Here is a 17,528-nt window from a genome sequence, read left to right as displayed (position 1 = left end):
AAATTCACCTTAAAAATTATAACCAGGGGCTGGGGATGTGGTTCAAGTGGTAGGCACTCCCTGGCATGTGCAGGGCGCTGGATTTGATCCTCAGCACCACATAAAAATAAAATTAAAGATGTGGTGGTATACCAAAAACCGAAAAATAAGTATTAAAAAATTCTCTCTCTCTCTCTCTCTCTCTCTCTCTGTCAAAAGAAAAAATAATAACCAGTAAATATACTGAGCTTAGAACTAAGGAACTGGAGTTCAAATATCATTGCTGTCATCATTTGTACCCAGAAAAGCCCCTTTAATATTTTTAAGTTTCAGGTTCATTCTCAAAATTATCATTTGGCCATCATGTCAAATACATGCTGAAAGACTAGATGGTTGCTAAAATTCTTTAAAATTCTGAAATTCTCTGAACTTTTGAATCTGTCAGCAGAAAAAGAAATAATATTCAATTGACAAAATAAAAACACAAAGAGGAAAAAACAGAAAATACAAATAAAAATTAAATCAGAGATTATAGTAATAGAAAAAAGTATCAAAGTAAAAGTCTTCATAAAATGGATGGGATAGTAATTAAAGAGAAACTTATTGGAAAATCAGGAAGTAGAGAAATCAAAATGTCCTCTAAGGATTAATATAATTAATACAACATTGTCTAAACAATGTTATTCTTCACTTCCTGAAAAATAATTTTTCTATAGTACTTGTCTGATCTTGTTTATTAGAAAACCATGTTGCCATAGATCTGTGAGATTTTACATAAAAGATTTGGTGTATTAAAAAAACAAACAAACCAAAAAAAGAAAACTGGTTACCAGTAAACTGTCAAAGTCAGCACAAAATCTTTGACTATAACCTGGCTTCTCAGGTAAAATACAAATCAGAATTAACACATAATTGCCTTTAACTTTCTAAACTGATGATATAGAATTGATGATACATCTCGGTATCAATCTGTACATTGTGACAACACAATGGAGTTGTCAGCTAGGTAAGGCTACAGTCTAACCACAGGCCCAACACTTATTAAATAGGTAAATATGGGACAAATAGTCATCTCTATGAATGACTGCTGCTTTATTAGTAATTAACAGGTTATAATAGCACAGACATTTTCAAAGTGTTTGTAAGAAAACTTTAGGAAAAAGTGTTAACTGAATGTGGTGTCTGTCCCAGACTATAATACTCAACAAATCCTTATATTTTCACTCTCCACTTAGTTAGTAGATATTTTTCATTTAAAATCTATAAATTCATACCTTCTTAATGAGTCATCTTTAGAACTTTCTTTTACTATTAAAGAAAACAGTAAAATATATATTTAATCAAAAACAGAAATGTAAAATATTAAACGTTGATGACTGATGTTTTATTATAAAATATTCCTTTAGGCCCATACTTAGAGAAGTTTTAAAATTAACATTAATTATATTTCTGATAGGCAAGCAATGATTAACAACTCCTATGTCTCCTACTATGTACTTATCAAATGCAAGGAAAATACAAGAAAATTGCAAAAATTTGATAATTAAAAGTAAATAATTACCATAACCATAATCCTTACTAAAATCTTCAAGATGAAAGAAAACCTTATCATTGTCACATAAAATAGCATAAAGATATCAGTATCAAACAAGGGGAGACATGATGGTTGATTAGCAGGAAGTGGTTTTTCTCACAGCTCCACCACATGGGACTCAGATTGTGAGAAAACTGCTTCTCTGTGAGGGGGGTGATAAAAGCATGCCACTGGTACTCAATATTGGCCAGAGAGCCTTGAAAACTGGGGAATTTAGGGTGCATTAGACAAAGATGAAAAACAGAAATGGAGCTTAGGTTCTATGGGAGTTGGAGAAATCAGTACATGAGGACAGGAAAGACTGAAAAATGCTGCAGACAAGGGGCTAGGGTTGTGGTTCAGTGGTAGAGTGTTTGCCTAGCATGCATAAAGCACTGGGTTCAATCCTCAGCACCACATAAAAATAAAATAAAAACACTGTGTCCACCTAAAATAAAAAAGATGATGATGATAATAATAATAATAATAATAATAATAATAAGAAGAAGAAGAAGAAGAAGAAGAAGAAAAGTGCTACAGACAGTCTTGGAATGCAGAACCTTGGGCCAGAGGGTGAAGCCTAACCTGGGCAGACTCAGAAGCAATTCTAATCAATAAACTGTGATATAAAAGTCACCCCTGGTCTACATGCTATGTTTTTGGAGCTGAGTTGGAGACATGTTTGAACATCTGCATTGCTGTGGCACCAACTCAGACTGGGAACTTAGAACTATGTGTTGGGGCTCAGTCCAATACATAAATCTGGCAGACACCAGCCACAAGATCTAAACTGAGCCTAGCAAATCAGGAGAATAACTGGTATGGAAAGAAGTTTTCCTGGGGGTAATGCAAGTCAGATAGGCCAAAGAAAGCCTTCCTACTCTCTTCTCTTGATAGACCAATGCCTAAGACCAGTGACAGTGGCTTCAAAATCTGAATGAGCAGGAGTGATGGAGCTTGGTGCTTGGGAACAGACCTCAGGAGGTCAGAAAGAATAGTATCTCTGAAAAACAGAACTGGTGAAGAACTGGCTTTTCTGTGACATGAGTGTAGCTTTGGGGAGAAGAGTGGGGTATAGTCCTAGGGGTGCATTGATTTATTTATGCCCAGTAACTCTTCATGCAATGAAACACCTGAGGCAAAGACTAGACCTCATTGCCTCCCATGAGAACATCTTGTAGAACCCAGCATAACCTATACCCTGGGGGTAGAGCTGACAGCACCGCTCACAGCTCTTCATACCATCCCATGGAGAATGAAAACTGGGAGATGGAAAGACACCCAAGACAGCAAGCACATACTCTCAGTGACAATCTTATGGTTTTTTTTTTTCCTTTTTAGTTTTTCAACGTGTATTGATGAATACATGGTAGACATTTATACAGTTGTACATGTACATTTTTTTCTGCTTTCTAATTTGTAGCATTCTTAAACATGATTATTTTTCCTTATTCTGTTTTTTGAGGTTAGGCTTGACCCTCTGGTCAATTAGCATATTTTGTATTGACTTTATATTCTGTTTCAAAACTTTTATTTCCCTTTGTTTCTATTTCTCTTTTTTCTCTTATAAACAGTCAAATTCCATTGTTCTCTCTTTACTCTATATGTTTACTTCTTTTGTCTCCTTCTTCCTCATAAACAACACATCCTATATCAACTATGCATCTGCCCTATTCACACCTGGAAACTACAAATTGTTTTCTATCCTCACTGCACCTTTCCTCATAAGGAAGTCTATTTTTAATTTCTCCTAACACTAATTTGTTTATAAAACTCCACAGACACCACCACTAATGCTGAAACAATAATTAATACAGTTGAAGCCATAAGAAACATCTATTCTTTGATTTTATGAAAGATATAATTCATGGTTACTTACTATCTTTACTGACAGAAATCAATACAGTTCTGTTTATTGTAACAACTTTGTATGAAAATAAAAATTAAGTACTCAATTTAATTTTATATATTGTACACACAGTTGGTTGCAATTATTTGACTCCCCCTCCCCCAAATATCTGAGCCACAGGATATCTTCAAGATCACTAGAAATGCACGGACTAGAAGTTTTTTGGAGGCAGATTCATTTAGATAAATGAGTGGACACACAAACAATATGAACAAGCAAGGGAACAAATCATTCCAAACAAACCAGAATGACTCAACAGCATATTCCACAAAAACCATAGTGAAGAGAACCTCAGAGAAGGAATTTTGAAAGTTTATACTTCAACTAACCTAGGAGATAAAAGATAATGTAAGGAGTAAAATCAGAGAAGACACAAGAAGTGAAAAATCACTTCAATAAGGAAATAGAAGTTCTAAAAAATCAATCAGAAATTCTCCAAATGCATAAATCAATAAACCAAATTAAAAATTCAATTCAAAGCATCACCAATAAATGAGGAGACTTGAAGGACAGATGTTCAGGTAATAAAGTAGTAGTACATAATCTTGAAAATAAAGTTCATCATGGAGAAAAGATGTTACCAGACCATGAACAAAATTTTCAAAAAATATGCAATAATATGAAAAGGCTAAATTTAAGATTAATTGTGGTAGATGAAGGCATTGAGTTTCAAACCAAAAAAATGAACAATCTATTCAATGAAATAAGAGAAAATTTCCAAAATCTTAAGAATGAAATAGAAAAGCAAACACAGGAGGTATATAGAACTCAAAATATATAAAATTGCAACAGGCCCACTTCTAGCCACATTATTATGAAAATGCCTAACAAACAGAGTAAATATAGAATTTTAAAACCTGCTAGAGAAAAATGATTGGTCACATTGAAAGGCAAGGAAAACCGATCCAGATCTCAGCTGACTTATCAACCCAAACAGTAAAAGCTAGGTGGTGTTTGAATAATATATACCAAGCTCTGGAAGAAAATGGATACCACACCAAGAATACCAAATTATGTCAGATTTAAATATGAGTTAAAAGCATCCATAAAAAATTTTTAAAAAATCACAACTAGAAATCTGGCATTATAAAACATACTCAATAAAATATTTCACGAAGAAAAAATAAAATATTAAAATAAAAACAGAGTAAAACTACAACTAAAATAATAGTTAATCAAAGTAGAATCTAATTCAACTTGATAATTAGAAATAAATCAAAATAAAAGGAAATACAAATCATATCTCAATAATAACACTGAATGTTAATGGACTCAACTCATCAAAAGGTATATGCTGGCAGATTGAATTAAAAAACAAAACCCAACACTATGCTGTCTCTAAGAGACTAACCTTATAGGCAAAGATATTCACAAGATATCCAAAGATATCCACTGTGAAAGGATAAGAAAACCACATCAATCACATGGATCTCATAAACAAGCAGGTGTTTCTATTCTCATATCTGATATAATGGATTTTAAGCATAAGTTACTTAGAACAGATAAAAAAAGGCCATTTCATATTGCTTAAGGGAGTAATATAAAAGAAAGAAATAACAACAGTAAATATATGCTCCAAACTATGAAGCATCTATGTAAATTCTTCTCAATATTGAGAATCAAACAGATTACAACACAATAAATTTGGGAACTTTAACATGCCTCTCTCATCACTAGTCAGATCAAACAAACAAAAATTAAACATAGAAGGTACAGAACTAAAGTTACAATTAATAATTTAGATCTAACAGAAATATATAGAACAGTTTACTCATCAATGACTGAATACATTTTCTTCTTAGCTACACAGGGAACATTTTCCAAAAATAGAACATATTTTAGTACATAAAGCAACATTTTGCAAATACTAAAAATAGAGATAATATCTTGCACTCTATCAGATCATAATGGAATGAAACTAGAAATCAACAAGATTAAAAAAGCTAACACTTGTAGACTAAATTCACTACTGAATAACGAATGGATAGATGAACAAATCAAGGTTAAAATAAAGAAAATATGAACGAAAATGAGAATTGTGATATAATATATAAAAATCTTTGGGACATTGCCAAGGCAGTTTTAAGATAAATGTTTATATCATTGAGCCCATAAATTAAAAGAATAGAAAGTTATTGAGTAAATAACATTACCTCTCAAGGCCCTAGAGAAAAACACTGAAATCAGCAAAAGACAGGAAAGAATAAAATTTAAAGATGAAATTCATAAAATAAACATGTAAAAATTGAAAAAAATGAATCAAAATGTTGTGTTTTTTTAAAAAAAATAAACAAAACTGACAAACTTTAGCCAAGGTAACTAAGAGAAAAAAATGCAAAGTACCAAAACCTATGGTGAGAATGCAAATATCACCACAGACACGACTGAAACAGAGCATATATAGAAGCTATTTAAAAAATATATATACCCCAATAAGCTAGAAAATCTTAAAGACATCAGTAATTTCTGGAGATATGAGCTACCCAAATCAAACCAGAAGGATCTAGAAAATTTAAACAGATCAATTACAAATAATGAGAATAAAGAAGTCACTAAGAGCCTACCAATGAAGAAAAGCTCAGGACCAGATAGATGCTCAGCCAATTTCTACCAAACCTCTAAAGAAAAACCGGTACCAATTCTCCTCAAATTATTTCATGAAATTGAAAAAGAGGGAACTCTTCAAACTCATTCAATGAAGCTTATCTCACACTGATACAAATCTAGACAAAGAAACATCAAAAAAAGAAAAATTCAGATTAATATCCTTGATGAACATAGATGCAAAAATCTTCAATAAAATACTGCTAAATCTTATACAAAAATATATTAAAAAGATAGTGCACCATGACCAAGTGGGTTTCATCCCAGGAATGCAACATTAACAAATGGAAATCAGTAAATTTAGTTAATCACACAAATAGACACAGAGATAAGAACACACAATTATCCAAATAATTGCAGCATCTCTTTTTGAAAAAATACTACATCCATTCATGCTTTAAACACCAGAAAAAACAGAAATGAAAGAATCATACCAACACTGTAAAAGCTATATATGACAAACCCAAGGCTAACCTAATACTAAAGGAGTACTACTACAGCATTCTTTCTAAAAACTGGAATGAGAAAGGGGAGCCCACTTTCACTACTTCTATTAGTACACAAACCAACTTGTAGCAAGTACAAAATGTAGAGATTATACCCTGCAATCTATCAAATCATAATGTAATAAAATCACTACTGAATGAATAGAGAGCTGAACAAATCAAGTCTATTGGTTTCAGGACTCCCATAATATGATATGTTGTGTATCATCTCTGGCCTATCATGACTGCTATATGTAAATTGACACATACCCACTATAAAAGCTATTTTTTGCTGCACAATACAGCCAGACACCATTCTCTGAAACTGTTTCTGGAGGGGGTTTCTCTGTGCCCTCAAGCTCCCATCAGTTGATGCTGGAAAGGCAGGCCCCTCAGCAAGAAGAAAAATCAATTATCAATAAAAGGTATGGCATCAAACTAAGAAGCTTCTTCATTGCAAAGAAAAAAACCAAGGATGTGAAAAGAGATCCAACAGAATAGGAAATATACCCTTCCCCTGCACCTCAGAAAAAGCATTAACTTCCAGGATAGATAAAGAACTAAAAAATATAAATTAAAACTAATACCACCACCACACACCACCACTCAATTAACAAATGGGCAAATTAATTGAACAGGAACTTCACAGAAGAAATAAAAATGGTCAACAAGTATATGAAAACATCTATAGAAATTGGAGGAATGCAGTAAACAGTTTTAAAAAGACATTCCAGTGTAGGAGAGAGCAAATATGCTGATCTCTTACTTCCAGCTTCTTTTTCTATCTTATGTGTATTACAAACAGAACTTTACATCCCCTAGGAATAAAACTGTTGAAAGATGACACCTTTCAGAGTTTATACACTCTTATCCATACCACATTGTCATGGGGAAATGTAGAAAGAAGCACTAGGGAGGTAGCAGAAAGTTATTATAGTAATAGTTGGCATACTAAAATATTTAAATAGGCTATTAAGTCATTCATGCTTTCAGAATGAGCCCAACATTGTCTTTCCAAACAACAACAAACAAACAAACAAAAATATGAATTTTGTGGCATTTTCTCGGAGAGAATCTACTGGTAGGACAGAGGAAAGAGCTAAGTGGTAATGTAATGTATTACATAGAATGTATGAGCTCTGGTTTCAATGCCCAACATTAAAATAAATGATGATAATGACTATAATGATAATGATTATGATGATTTTTAAAATAATTGTGCTATTAAAATTATAAAGACTGAGTTTATACTCACCACTCAAAAGAAGAGGATTATTTCAATTCATGCATTCCATTCATATCTAGTCTTATTTCCCATGGGATTGTAGATATAAAAGACTTTTTGAGGACAATTTTTTAAACTATGACTTCTTTTTTTTTAAAAAAAGAATATTTTTAGATGTATTTGGACACAATACCTTTATTTTATTTATTGTTATGAGGATTGAACCCAGTGTCTTGTATGTGCTAGGTGAGTGCTCTACTGCTGAGCCACAACCCCAGCCCAAACTATGACTTCCTGAGACTGTAAAATTCCATTGAGAAGAGTTTATCTGGTCACAGCAGAGCAGGATGGTCCAGTTAGTACTGTCATACAATATAATGTCAATTTTCTCAATCCTCCTCATAAGTGAAAAATTTTTATAGACTGCACACTTTTTCAGCATGTAATCTATATGACCTCATGTCCTATATTGATGAACAAAAGTACTAGAAATGAAAGACAATGACTATAAATGTTGCCCACTCACAGAAAATGTGCCTCAATTTCTTGATTCTATGGCTTCAATCACTAGCACCACAAAAGCACTGAGATCTATTTTTTAATTTATATATATATATATATATATATATATATATATATATATATATATTCCTTTCCTGTTTAATTGTGACCTGAATGATTCATGGACATTTATACATATTCATATTTTTTTCTCTTTTCTAGCATTTATATTGAAGATTCAACTCAGGGGTACTCGATCCCTGAGCCACATTCCATCACTGCTTTGTATTTGATTTAGAGACAGGTTCTCACTATGTTGCTTAGCACCTAGCCATTGCTGATACTGTCTTTGAACTTGTGATTCTCCTGGCACAGCCTCCCAAGCTGCTGGGATTAATACACATGTACCACTGAGCTCAGCCATTTCTACCATTTTTGAACCAGTTATTTTTCATGGATCAGTATTTTGACCTACCAATAAAGAAAAGTCCAGGACTAGATAAATTTTCTGGAAATTCCTACCAAACCTCTAAAGAAGAACTAACATCAATACTCCTCAAATTATTCCATGAAATAGAAAAGGATGGAACACTTCCAAACTCATTCTATGAGGCAAGAATCACCCTGATACCAAAACCAAACAAAGATACATCAAACAAATAAAGCTTTAGACAAATATCCCTGATGAACATACATGTAAAAACTCTTAATAAAATACTGGAAAACTACATACAAAAACATATTTAAAATATAGTGCACCATGATCAAGTGGGGTTCATCCCAGGGATGCAACCTACAGAAAGCAAAATGTAATTCATCAATAGACTTCAAAAAAAGAACCACATATTTATCTCAATAGATTAAGAAAGAGCATTTGAAAGAATATAGCATCCATTCATGTTCAAAATGACAGAAAAACTAGGGATAATAGGAACGTAACTGAACATTTTAAAAGCTCTATACCAAAAATCCCAAGGTGAACATTCCAAATGCCAAAAAAAATTAAAGAAAAAAAAGAAATTAAAGGGATATTCATAGGAAAAGAAGAGCTCAAAATGTCCCTATTTGCCAACAACAAGATGCTATATGTAGAAGACCCCCAAAAAACACAACACAACTTTTATAATTCATAAACAAACTTAGAATAGTAGCAGGATATAGAATTAACACCCTTAAATTAATTATGGTCCCATACACAAATTATGCATCAGCTGATGAATTACAATAGGATCAAAAAATTTTAAAAAATAAAATATTCAGGAAACAACCTAAGAAGTGAAAGACCTCTGTAATGAAAATTACCAAACACTAAAGAAAGAAATTGAAGAAGATCTTAGAAGGTAAAGACCTCCAATGTTCATGGAGTGGCAAAAATATGTTATCAAAATTGACATACTATCAAAATGCTACAGTTTTAATACAATTCCTATTAAAATGTCAATGATATTTTTCTTAGAAATAGAAAAAGTAGTCATGAAATTCACTTGGAAAAACAAGAGGATCAGAATATTCAAAACAATCCTTATTGAGAAAAATGAAGGAGGTGGCAGACATCACAATGCCTAATCTCAAATTATATGATGGAGCTACAAAAATGGAATGGTGCACCAAAACAGGTAAGAAGTCCAATTGAACAGAAAATACATCACAGAGAAAAAAACCACATAAATACTGTTATCTCAAACTAGACAAAGGCACCAACAACATACATTTAAAGAAAAGACAGCCTCTTCAACAAATGATACTGAAAAAACTGGAAATATGTATTTGGGAGAATCAAATTGAACCCCTATCCTTTACCCTGCACAAAACTCAACTCAAAGTATATCAAAGACTTAGGCAATAGACCATGCATTCTGTATCCACTAGAAGAAAATATAGGCCCAACTCTCCATCATGTTGGCTTAGGAACTGACTTCCTCAACAAGACTTCTAAATTGCAACAAATAAAATTAAGAATCAATAAAAGGGAAGGTAACAAAGTAAAAAGCTTTCTCACAGCAAAGAAAATGATCAAGAACATGAACAGAGAGCCTACAAAATGGAAGAACATTAGTCTTCTGGATATATAAAGAACTCAAAAATCTAGCTCGGGGAACTGAAACAGGAGGATCGAGTTTTCAAAGCTAGCTTTAGGAATGGTGAGGCACTAGACCCTGCCTCTAAATAAAATGCAAAACAGGGCTAGGGCTGGAGCTCAGTGGTGGAGCACTTGCCTTGCTGGTGTGAGACCCTGGGTTTGATCCTCAGAATTACATAAAAATAAACATACATATGTATTGTGTCCATCTACAACTAAAAATAATAAAAATAAAATAAAATAAAATGTAAAACATAAGGCTGGGGATGTGGCTCAGTGATTGAATGCCCCTGAGTTTAGTCCCCAGTAATTCCCCCCACAAAAAAAACCAAAAAACTTCATACACACAAACACACACACACACACACACACACACACACACACACACAAATAACCCAGTATGCTTGGGTCTATATTTTCTTCTAGTGAGTATAGGATGTCGATAAATGTGCAAAGGATTTGAACTTGTAGTTCATAGAACTAGAAATACAATTGGTCAACAAATATATTTTTTAAATGCTCAACATCTTTAACAATTAGAAAAATGCAAATTAAAACTACATTGAGATTCCATTCTCAGTCAGAATGGCAATTATCAAGAATACAAGTAACAATAAATGCTGGAGAGGATGTGAGAAAAAAGTTATACTCATGCATTGCTAGTGAGACTGCAAATTGGTAAAAGCACTCTGGAAAACAGTACAGAGATTCCTCAGAAAATTTGGAATGGAACCGCCATTCAAACAGTTATCAACCCAGTTGTTTCTTGATTTTATTTTTTGCAATTTAGAAGTCTTGTTGAGGAAGTCAGTTCCTAAGCTGACATGATGGAGAGTTGGGCCTACATATATAACCAAAGGACTTAAAATCAACATACTACAGTGACATGACATAACCAAAGGACTTAAAATTAACATACTACAGTGACACAACACAGCCACATAAATGTTTATAACAATATCACAATAGTTAAGCTATAGAACCAACTTAAGTGCCAAGATAGACAGTTGGGCCTACATGTATATTGAAAAGACTTAAAATCAACATACTACAGTGACAAAGCCACATCAATGTCTTACAGCAGCTCAATTCAAAATAGTTAAGCTATAGAAACAACCTATATGCCCTTCAAAAGATGAAAGGTTAAAGAAAACATGGTACATATACACAATGGAGTATTTCTCATCCATAAAGAAGAATACAATTTATGGCATTTGCTGGTAAATGGATGGAACTTGAGACTATTATACTAACTGAAATAAGCCAATACCAAAACAAACAAACAAACAAACAAAAAAGGCCAAATGTTCTCTCTGATCCTAAATAGAATAAGTTATAGCCCATGTATGTACAAAATACATTCTACTGTCATATATATCTAAAAAGAACAAATAAAACCTGGTGCTAAAAAAATTAAAATAATAACAGAGATAAAATGTTTCCACCTAACATTCCCATTTAGTAATGGATAGAGATGACCAAAATCCAGTAGGGTCTGGACACTCATTCTAAAGCAAGACTAGAAATAAATGAAGCAACTCTTATGGAATTATGCAGGTCCTCAGGCTAGGTCTCTCCCATATCCTTTTAGAGCACATTATTGACAAGTTTGGAAGAACCACCACAGAAAGTGCATTTCAGATACTCTACTGCCTATATCACTATACCACCAACATGACTTCACTCTCACAATACTGATGCAGAAAATTATTACCTAAGAACTTTACAGTGTAAACTATCACAATTTATAAATCACAGGTAAGACATAGGAAACTACAATACAGACACCATTTGGAAAATAATTTAACATTATGCAATAAACCAATAGCACAAGATGCATCATGCAGAGAAGGCTATTTCCTGAGCAGACTCTCACATAAATGTGGAAAACATATATATACCTGAACATGTAAAAATTTCAATATAGAAATATAAGAAAAATAAAAAGATATGTATGATTGTTTTATAGTTCATAACTCTAGAAACTATTTCCAAAGATACTGCAAGAGACAAAATGATGAAAAAAATATCAAAAAAATGTTAAAATAATGAATTAATTCAATGATAAAGCAAAGAAAAACTGAATAAATTAATGAAAACAATGCAGGGCATGAAAGAACAGTTCAATAAAGATTCTGAAAAAGAATCAATTAGAAATCTTGAAAATAAAAAGCCCAATATCTCAAATAAAAATATCCACTTGAAGTCAGATCCATAGACTAGATAAAGTGAAAGAAAAAATATCAGAGCTTGAAGTTGATGATGAAATATCACATTCAGACAATACCAACAGCAATTAAAAGAATTATAAACAACTCACAAATCCAATAGACACAATTCATAGACTATTCTTATGAATCACAATGGAGGAGAGGTACATTCTACAAGCAATGCAAGCTTTTTCGGTGAATAAAAGAAATTATTTCTTAAATCTTGTGAAACTTATGGACATCCAGGTATAATATGCTTTTACAACACCAAGTGGACATGACTAGAAAAGAACCTCTCCAAATCATAGTCTATAAAATTACCAAAGGTAAACTGAAATTTATAAGTAGAGCAAAAGCAATTATAAACACATCAGAAAAATTTCAGATTTCTGAGTAGAAATTTTAAGGCCCAGGATATTAGGAAATGATATATTTCAAACCCTGAATAAAAAGGTGGAAAGAAGAAATAAGGATAAAAACTATAAAATGAATGGAAAGGGTGGTCCTCACGTTAAGATGAAAAAATCAGAAACAAAAATCCAATTATCACATGCTCTCCCTAACATGTGGAATCTGGGAAGAAAATAAGAATGACTAGAAAATGATGGAGGGATTATTAAGGAAGAGGGAAGGTAACTGGGGATGAAAAAGAAAGAAGGGGTAAATGAAAGTAAGGAGAGTGGTCAGGATTCAAGTATTGTATTTGTGTATATAGAAATATCACTGTGAAATTCACTAATTTGTGCACACAATAGGAGTTGATATTAATAGTTGACAAGAACACCTGTTTTTATAACAAGTCAAATTTGCTATCATTTCACCATATACAAAACACAAGTACTAATTTAAAAATATCTTTTTCTTATTTCTGCAAGGCATAAAATTTCAGGTTCAAAATTAACGTAAAATTTCTTCAGACAATATCATTTAGATGATAAAGTTCCTACAATTAATTACTAAATTATCCTGGATTCTATAGGATCAAGAAAGATATTAAGAAAAAATATGAGTGGAATTTGAACATTTACTTTTTTCCACTGTTCTTTTGTGATCAAACTCTCTTACTTTTATTTAACAGGGCATGAACACCAAGAGTAACTCACTTTTGTAAGTCTTACCTGTACTGAAAATTACTGATGTTCTAGATTGTGCTTTCATATGTTGAAGAATTAGATTCCTGTTGCTAGGTTTGAAAAAGTAATAAAATTGGTATTTTAATACACACAAGAAAACACTGACAAAATATAATTCAATACTTAATGTTTTAGATCTAGTATCAGAACTTTTTTATATGCTCTCCAAATTTGTATGCCCTATAGACATTGAATTAACTTGAAAATTATTTGTACAATGTTCGTTCTGTTCTGCTTTTGAAATGGCATTTCATGATGATAGCCAGTCTGATCTTGAATTCCTGGGCTCAAGCATTTGTCCCACCTCAGGCTCCCAAGTAGTTGGGGTAAATGCATGAGCCACTGCACCCATAGCTCGTAATTAAAGAAGAAAACAAATAAGATGAAATGATTGTGCATTGAGACAAGACAGGTAAATATATTAACTAGTGTAGCTTGAACTCAGAAAATGCCCTGTCTCTGTGAACAATAGCTTCTTGTTCTTGCACAAGTCCTTTCTCTTAGGCATAAGGCCTTCTAAAAATTAAGGGTTGTATCACTTTAGTTCACCAAGTTGTTATGAAGATTTACTAAGATAATATAGAGTGCTGCTGCTTGGGAAAGATGTCATTGAGTCAAAAAGCATGAGTGCATGTGAACTAAAAAGATTGTTGTAACTTTTGAGTCTAAGTGTGTGTTACCACGAAGACTCAGGGATTGGGATCAGTCAGAACAGTTTGTAGTAAAAGCTATTCACTACCAGTCTGCAGGGTCAGTTCCGGCAGAAACACTGCAGGTACAGAACTGACAGAGACAAAGGAACAATTTTAAATCCCTTTATCCCCCTCCAACTAGCTACAGAAATATCTTTCTTAAGTTTCTAAGATATCATTAGGTCCTTGATAAATTGAAGGAGGATGGTAGAATAGCTAACTTCTGCTAAATCGAGCATTTCAAGACTCAAATAGCTAATTAGAAAAATCATAGGTGTGATACTATTTGTAGTCATGAGTAGGGATTATACTTGAAATGAAATGGATAATGCTGGAAACCCTAAAGATAAAAGTTTAGAAAGTTCTAAAATATTGGTTAGTGGTATATCTCAGTGGTAGAAAAATTTCCTAGTATGCATGAGAAGAAAAGGTAAGGAGAGGGGAGGAAAGAGGAGAGAACAAACTTCAGAGGTGATTCATGTATGCATCATTGCTTTTATAAATTAATTTATTTTAATTATGTATATATGGCATCAGAAAGCATTCTGATTCCTGTTATACAATTGCAGCACAACTTTTCATTTCTGATTGTACATGATGTAACATTGCGCCATAAGTGCAGTCATATATGTACCAAGGTAATAATGTCTATCTCATTCCATCTTTCCTGCCCCAATGACCCCTGCCCTCCCTTCCTTCCTCTTCACCAAATCAAACTTTCATCACTACTTCTTGGCTAGACTTTTGAAAGGTTTTTGACTGATGAACTGTCCTAACTAACTACTGTTCCATATATAGTTATACTATGAAATCTTACCTCATGTGAGATGCAACAGATATAACTATTGTGGACCTAAATCTAATGCTGATTAGTATTTTAATGTAAATACTTACACAGTATTACCACTAGCAATGGCATAAGACAAGGCAATCTGTCCATAGTTATCTGAAGCAGACACATTAACACCTCGTTGAAGAAGCAGCTCAACTATTTGTGTTGATTTATGCTCCACAGCAAACATGAGGGCTGTTCTAAAATAAGAAAGATAACTTCAACCTTAGGTATTTTAATAAATTTATTTAAACAGACAATTTATTACATTTTACAAATTTGATATATAGCTTTACATACACTAACAGATACAAATATCTTAAAAGATCATTTCATATATACACAAATTTTTGAAAGATTGTTTGTTTACATACACAAACATCTTGAAAGATCAAATCTTTGTCTTTGAAAATCATCTGTAAGTCTAAAAGGAAAACAAAAACACAAAAAAGAAATATCTTGTCCCAAAAGGGGAGAATTACAAACTTAAAAATCCTTCAATGGACAGTAACTATGATAAGGTCATTCATCTTCAACTGGCACAGATTTCAATGAATAAAGCTCAGTTTTCTCCCTAGGGCAATGTAATATATTGTAGCTCACAGTCAGCCAAAGGTCAAGAAGTAAAAAAGCTGTTTTCAGGCGTACCATAATAACAGTAGCACTGGTGATGATAATAGTCATTGTTGCTTCAGTCATTCACTCTGAGAAGCATTTTCAGGCACTGAAATAAATGCTACATGTATAATCTTGCAACCAGCCTTTAAATGTATGTTATTCTCTTTTTCATTAGAAATGGACGAAATCTGACAATAGCAATTAACTCTTACTTAGAAAAAAATCTAAAATCAATATTTAAAGCAAACAATTATCCAAAGGACAAAATTATTTTCAATGTCTATTTATGCTCAACACAGCATTTCCAAAAGAAAACTATACCAGCCAAAGATAAAAATAACAAAGTTTAAAAGTTCAATACTTAATAAAAAAGCAAACTAAAAGTTCATATTTTACATAACTAATATGAAATGTCTAGCTAACACAAAATCACATAATCAATAAAATCAAATAATAATGATAAGCCAATAATTATCTGGGCATGTGAATCATACTACACACCCTCATTTTTGTTGCTCAATTTGAATAACTGCTTTTCTCCCTAATTATAGTTATCTTTTGTTCATATATTTCATACATGTTCATATATTTCACTCTATTCCAATGATTATGTAATTCTCATTAACTTAATATTTTTAAATTGAGTAATTTTTTACTACAATATTAAGATTTTTCAAAAACTAATAAAGTACTATACCTTCCCTTATCATCAACTGCATGTATGTTTGCTTTATTCTTAATAAAAAATTCTACCATCATCTGTCTGTTTTTCTTTATGGCGAATAAAAGTAGTGTTTGTCCACTCTGAAAAAACCAACAAAAATAGTTTATTCACAAAATTACTACTTCTCAACTGAACTTAACCTTACAAAATACTGTATGAATATAAGCATAGAATAATAATATAAAATAAGTGTAGCCACTCCATTCTCTTCCCATTCTGCTTCCATATATGCTGCTCTTTCATTTTGGAATGCCTCTAGAGTGGACACATGAACTCCAGTCATTTCTAAAACTGCTTCAAGCTTTTACTGTTTCCACAGATCTTTGCCTCTGTCACAGCATTCATCATGGCATCTTGGGATTAAGTAACCTGCACCCACCTCAATCAAGAGTGTCTAGAGGACATGAACTGTATCTCGGTAGCCCCGTTCCCTAACACATATTAGTAAATGATGTAAGTATTATATTTAATTAACAAGCCAAATTTTCAACTCACTAATAGGGTGAATCAATCATTTTCTAAAGAATATCTACTTTTCCAGAAATACCAACCCTCATCTGAAATATTCCTTGTTTTACAGAAACTGTGCACTGTATGTCCAGTATTACATAAATAGCTTTCCCATTTCTTAATACCTATTTGACATTGATTTTTCATAGTACAAATTCACATGTGAAGAATTCAGGTTTCAGGGATATAGTCCTGAGAGCTTTCCAATGACATGGAAGTGTCCTCCATGTTATAGAAGTCCTCTTGATTCTCTTCTATTTATGGAATCAGAATCCCAGATATCAATGTCAGGCATTCCTGCTTAAAAGCAATAGACTTTGAATAAACTATGTTTCTTTTTCATAATTGGTCCCTGTGTCTTCTTTTATTATAAGATGAAAGACATTTATCTTACCTATTAGAAAGCTTAATATGAAAATATATTCTTCCTACACAATTGGAGAAAATTTTGCC

This window comes from Urocitellus parryii, chromosome 3, assembly GCF_045843805.1.
Source record: "Urocitellus parryii isolate mUroPar1 chromosome 3, mUroPar1.hap1, whole genome shotgun sequence".
In the NCBI taxonomy this organism is placed as follows: domain Eukaryota; kingdom Metazoa; phylum Chordata; class Mammalia; order Rodentia; family Sciuridae; genus Urocitellus; species Urocitellus parryii.
The sequence above is the reverse complement of the archived record's forward strand: the minus strand, read 5'-3'. Positions refer to the sequence as shown.